At 57.1% G+C, this 6,196-nt stretch overlaps 1 protein-coding gene across 1 annotated transcript in view; it reads left to right on the top strand.

The window, feature by feature from the left end:
* The first annotated feature begins 2,106 nt into the window (after positions 1–2,106).
* DRAXIN (dorsal inhibitory axon guidance protein) overlaps positions 2,107–6,196 on the top strand; it is a 32,124-nt gene continuing 28,034 nt past the window's right edge. Inside the window, exon 1 of the mRNA XM_029064483.2 lies at positions 2,107–2,220. The gene's annotated coding sequence lies outside the window, so the exon portion shown is untranslated. The remainder of the gene's footprint in view (positions 2,221–6,196) is intronic.

The raw sequence follows: 6,196 nt of genomic DNA, 5'->3' as shown, positions 1-6,196 counted from the left end.
GCTACGATTACAGAGACACCCGGACCTCAGAATCCCCAGTTTTTACAGGATGGGGAGCTGAGAGGGAGGGCAGGATCGACCCTAGAACAGGATTTACTCTGGGACCCTGGGGACTGAGAAGCAGTGTTGTCTAGTGGATAGAGCACGGGCTTGAGAGTAAAGAGGACCCGGATTCTAATTTCAGCTTCACCGCTTGTCTGCTGCGTGACCTTGGGAAAGTCACTTCGCTTCTCGGTGCCTCAGTCACCTCATCTGTGAAATGGGGATTAAGACCGTGAGCCGCATGGGGTACACCGACTGTGTCCAACGTGATTACCTGGACTCTATCCCAGCGCTTAGTACCGAGTCTGGCGCACAGTAAACGCTTAACAAATACCTTTTAAAAAAATCAGCGGCGTAGGAGTTTTCAACCAAATCCTGAGCCATGTCTTTCCAGAAGCCGAACCCCCCTCCCGCCCTTCCCCCCACGACCCACCTATACCGCCAACTCCCCACTCCCCGAGCGTTGATGGATGAGTTTTGCAGGGGTCTTTGTCCCAGGGATGGGGCCTGGGGGGCTTAGGAGCCCGGCCAAGGAGTTCCAGTCATTCACCGTTGGACAGTCAGTAGGGTTTGGTGCCAGACAGGAGCTTTGTGCGGAGGGAAGAGACAGAAGAGGGTTGGCGAGGTGACGACGGGACCGGGGGGTCCCCAGGACTTTCCGAGAACCATGTGAATGGGGAAAGCCCCAGTTGGGCTCTGGGGCTTAAAGGGCCAGTGGGAGCTGGAGGTGGGACGGACAGCTGGCGCTTTCATCTGTCCAGACTGAAATCTCTTCCCCGCCGCCTTTCCTTAAAGCTCGGGAAAGGTCGATGTCTCTTCCCCCCCTTTTCTGGCCCGGTCGACTCTGACTCTGTGAGGTAACACGAGGGCCCGCCCCCCTCCCCGATCCCTCCACCAGGAGGACCCCCCGTCGGGCCCCGTCTCCCCCACATCCCACCCCCACCCCCGCCTCCCTTCGTCACCCCCAGCGATTTGTTCCGTCCCATTTGACAGAAAAAGAAGATAATCTCTTTGGGGACCCAATCCAGCTCCGCCGGCCCTTCCAGACGCTCTCGCCAGCTGAGCGAAGCCGCCTTGATCTCATTGTTGTGAATTGGGCTCGGCTTCCTCCCGGCCCCTTTGTCACTTGGGGAAGTGGCGGGCGGGTTGGGGGGCGGGAGGGGGGGCGCAGGGGCAGGAGGGGGTGGGGGGACCGTGGAGGGGCTGGGGATTCCAGATGTGGCACCTCTGCAGCCCCCCGGGCCTTCCCCCCGCCCCTCCCAGGCCTGCAAGTTGCAAGGTGAGGGTGGGGGGAAAGGATAAAGTTGGACTCTTACATACTCGGAGGCTCGCCTCGCCGGTGCCTGCTCTTTTCTTTGTCTCCTTCCTTTGTTTCCCGGTCTCTCTGTCTCTCTCTGTCTCTCTCTGGTCTCTTTCTCTCTCCAAACAGCTGTCGGGGCCGCGGCTGAGCTGGGGAGCGCGCTGGGGTGACCAGCCTCCCTCCTGGCCGCCCTCAGTGTACAACAGGCCTCCGGAGCCCCGTTCGCCGATGGCTTGCCCCTGCCCTCCCTCCAGTCCCTCGGCTCCTCGCCCTCTTGGCCGCCCTCATGCCCACCTCCTTCCCGGCTCTGCTCTGTCTCCTAGCCCCCTTCCCCCTCCCGCCCCCCACCCTCCTGCCTCTGGTCCCTCAAATCCTAGTACCCTTTCCCCAAACGCCCCCATTGCCTGCTCCCTCCTATCCCAGTCTCCCCCCCCTCTCCTCGGGACCCTCGACTGCTAGCCCCCCTCCTCCAGCCTCATGCCCTCTCTTGCTCCCTTTTCGCCTGCCTTCCATCCCTGGTCCCTCAACTCCTAGGACCCTTCCCTCCTGCCCTCCCGTGCCCTGCTCCTTCTTCTCCGCGGCCTCCCCTCCTCCCTTGTGGTCCCTCGGCTCCTAGCCCCCTTCTCCCTCCTCCCTCCCCCCTCCCTCCGCCCCCCTCCCTCTCCACTCCTACCCAATTCCAGGCACCCCTCCCGGCATCTGCACACCCCACCCCCCCACCCCCCACCACGGCCTGTCCGTCTCCCTCGGCTGTCTCCTCCTCTCCTCTCCTCTCCTCTCCCCTCTCCGGCGTTCGGCCCATTCCGCCTCCCCAGCTCGGCACATCGCTCTCTTGGCTCCGGCTGAAGGCGCATCCCCTCTCCCCTCCCGGCGGACAGGTAAGGCGGTCTCTGCTCACCTGGTCCTCCGTCCCGCTCCTCCATCCCGGGCCTCGGTCGCCTCTGCGGGGCCCGGGAGAGAGCAGGGGCTGCCTGCTGAGCTCCTCGCCCCTCTCTCCTTCCCCCCTCTCGCCCCCCGGTAAAAGCTGGGTTACCTCGGCTGAGGTGACGGGGAGGGAATGCTGGCCGGAGCCGGGGCGGGGGCCCCGAGGCCAGCCCAGGAGTGGCTGCTGCTTTCTTCTCTTTCTCCTGGGCCCTGACGGGGTCCCTTTCCCCGTCCCCCCTTCCCTTTTATCATTTCTCCCATCTCTCAGTCCTCCTTTCTGGCTCCCCCTCAACTTCCCTCCCTCCATCCCTCTCCCTGTTCGTGTTTCCTGACTCTTTCAGACTGGCTCTGGGCCCGTCTCTCCATCTCCCCCATCTCTTTCTCTTTTCTCTTCCTCCCTCTCTTTTCTGCTTTCTCCCACTCCTTCTCTCTCTCGTCCTCCCCCTTCACACTCGGCTCTCTTCTCCCCACCACCTCCGAATCTGTGCCGGCTCCTTCGTGGCCACGGCCCCTTTCTGCTCCTGAGACAGCACGGAACCAGGAGTCCAAATCACCCCAATATAAACATTCTGGGCAGCTCGGAGCTGCAGCCGGAGGCCCCAGGTGGACCAATCGATCACTCAATCGTATTTATTGAGCACTCATAGCGTGCAGAGCTCCGCACTAAGCACTTCAATGGAAGTCTCCCTTCACCGCTCCCCCCAAGACCTTTCCCCCACTCTTGGGGACCGCTGCCGAGCTTCTCTGGATCCAGAGGTCCCCACAAAATAATAATAATAATAATAGCATATGGTATTTGTCCAGTGCTTACTGTGTGCCAAGCACTGTTCTGAGCACTGGAGTAGATACAAGGTAACCAGGTTGGACACAGTTCCTGTCCCTCATGGGGCTCACAGTCTCAATCCCCATTTCACAGATGAGGCGACTGAGGCACATAGAAGTTAATTGACTTGTCCAAAGTCACACAGCAGACAGGTGGCAGAGTCGGAATTAGAACCCACGCCCTCCGACTCCCAACCCCGTGCTCTTGCCGCTAGACCATGCCGCTTCTGCTTCTCAAAACCCGAGGCAGGATGGTGCCCTGCTACTCGGGGGCCAAACCTATGAATCTTCTTGTCCTGGAGGTCCACCCCAGTTTATTCCAGTATAAAAGTCCTTTGGGCATAAGTACAGATTCCTTAGCCTCATCTGCTTCCAGCCAGGGTCTCTCCATGCCCTCTGACCCTCAACCACCCCAGCTTTCTTGTTTTTTCCCTTTCAGTCAGTCAATCAATGGTTCTACTTGAGTACTTACTGTGAGTAGAGCGCTATGCCAGGCTCTGGGGAGAGTACAATACGACACTCTTGTGGTAGACAGGTTCCCTGCCCACAACAAGCTTAGAGTCTTCCCCTCTGTCCTTTCTCTTTCTTCTTCCCTCTCCATACTGGTGTCTCCCCGTAGGCCATGACCTGCCCCCAGCCTGGTCCTCATCCTCACTGATACTTTTTACTGGACAAAAGATGTCAGGCCCCTGGGTTTTTCCCCACTCTCTAATGAATCGGACTTGGCCTCTCCTCTCAGCTGGGCCTCTTCATTCATTCATTCAATCTTATTTATTGAGCGCTTACTATGTGCAGAGCACTGTACTAAGCGCTTGGAGAGTACAATTCGGCAACGGATAGAGACAATCGCTACCCAACAACGGGCCGCGTAATAACCCCTTTCCCTGTTCCCTATTTCAGCAGGCCTTCTGCTCCCTTCTCTATTCCTCCCTTTCCACTCTGTCCTATCCCTCTTGTCCCGTCCACCTTTTCTTTAACCCCTCCCTCTCACCTCCTCTGTTCCCTGTCCCTCATTCCCTTTCGCCCGCAAATTATTGCTCTTGGCACGTTGTCGGTGGCTTCCTCCAGTTCTGAAGGCGGGGGGAAAGTTAGCCCAGGTAACGGGGGTTTCAATGGCCAGTGACCCCAGCACCTTCTCCCCTCGCTCCTGACCATACAGACGCGCTCGCACACCCGTTCACGCCCACCTACGGCACCAACTCCTAGACGCACTCACCTCCATACCCTTTATAATGATAATGACGGTATTTGTTAAGCGCTTACTACGTGCCAAGCACTATTCTAAGCGCTGGGGTAGATACAAGGTCTCAAGTTGTCCCACGTGGGGCTCACGGTCTTAATCCCCATGTTAAAGATGAGGTAACTGAGGCCCAGAGAAGTGAGGTGATTCGCCCCAAGTCACAGAGCTGACAAGTGGCAGAGCCGGGATTAGAACCCACCACCTCTGACTCCCAAACCCAGGCTCTTTCCACTAAGCCACGTTGACCCGTCCACCTACGCAAAACACTTCTCACACCCACAGACCTCCACACGGTCACCCTCTCCTGCATTATGATTCCCTTATATCCTCTCACACACTCGGACGGGCACTTCTATGCCGAATGAGCACTCTCTCTCTCAGGCGCATCCATTCACACGCTCCCACCTACATGCGTTCTTCTTTCATGGTCTCACATTAGGCCTCATAAACAGGCTCTATGACACCACTGGGAATGAATTTAACCCATGTGTGCGGGTGGCCGAATAGACTGGAATGTGAAATCCCTTCCCCAAATATATGAATGTCAATGGCCACACACAGACACAGATAAACACACATACACACACACACACACACACACACAAGAGCGCGCGTGCGCGCCATCAGTCTAATTGTTCAGTAATCTGCGGTGGGTGATAAAGGGCTTCGGGTTTCCAAATGAAATCAATTTGGGCTTTGTTAATGGCTTCTAACAGCTGGTGATTCATCATGGCGGAGTCCAGGTGACACTCAGTTTTCAACCTTCGTCCTGCCCTGTTTTTCTTGAGAGAAACGAAGGCTGAAATCAACTGCATTTGATTTGCACGGAAGCTTTATCCGCTTCGGAAGGCAATTGCTTTACGGTCCCAATCCCGCCCTCGCGTTTGGAATCGTCGTTCTCACAAGAGCCCTGGGGGTCTCCGCCCACCTAGCGGTCCGGCCGATTTACTAGGGACTCGAGGCTCGGCCCGCTGTGGGCAGGGATTGTCTCTATTGGTTGCTGAATTGTACTTCCCAAGCGCTTAGCACGGTGCTCCTGAGTGAATGAGGCTCCGCGACGCGCTCGGGCCTGGGCGCCCGGGACAACGCGCTCCGGGCTGGGAGCTCTGGACAGAGCGTTAGGCACAGTGATCTTGGGGCTGGGTGTCCTGAACAGCGCTCTTGGAGCTGTCCATCCGGAGCAGCAAACTGGGGTCTGCGAGCTAGGAACAGCGCGCTCCGGGTTGGGTGTCCAGTACAGCGCGACCGGGGCTGGGCCTTGGGACTGGGTGCCCAGTACAGCGCGCTGGACTCTTCTGGTTTCGAAGTTTATTTGGGGGCGGGCGAGGGCACCAGGGGTTCCAGCCCTTCTCGGGAGGTCGAGGCAGGCAGCTTCGGTCACTACCAACAGTGCTTTGCACAGAGTCAGCGCTTAATAAATGCCATCATTATTATTATTATCATTACAACCCCTTTCCTATTGCCAGTTTCACCCTCGTCGTTCTGCCCTGCTTTATCTCAAAGCCCGAGGCTATACTAGTAAAACTGCTCTGCCACTTGTCAGCTGGGTGACTGTGGGCAAGTCACTTAACTTCTCTGTGCCTCAGTTACCTCATCTGGAAAATGGGGATTAACTGTGAGCCTCACGTGGGACGACCTGATTACCCTGTCTGTACCCCAGCGTTTAGAATAGCGCTCTGCTCATAGTAAGCGCTTAACAAACACTAACATTATTATTAAACTATCTAAATCATTCTGCTTCCCTCCAAAAAAATCCACATGATGCCTTCCATCATCTGGATGTCTCGAATGACAGTGGGTGTTTTAGGGCCGGCAGATCTGGATTTCTTAGGGCCTCGGGATTTGGGGCTTCCGACTCCCGTACTAAA

The sequence above is a fragment of the Ornithorhynchus anatinus genome, chromosome 5, assembly GCF_004115215.2.
Source record: "Ornithorhynchus anatinus isolate Pmale09 chromosome 5, mOrnAna1.pri.v4, whole genome shotgun sequence".
NCBI classification, from domain to species: Eukaryota; Metazoa; Chordata; class Mammalia; order Monotremata; family Ornithorhynchidae; genus Ornithorhynchus; species Ornithorhynchus anatinus.
This window is presented reverse-complemented; position numbering and strand designations above follow the sequence as displayed.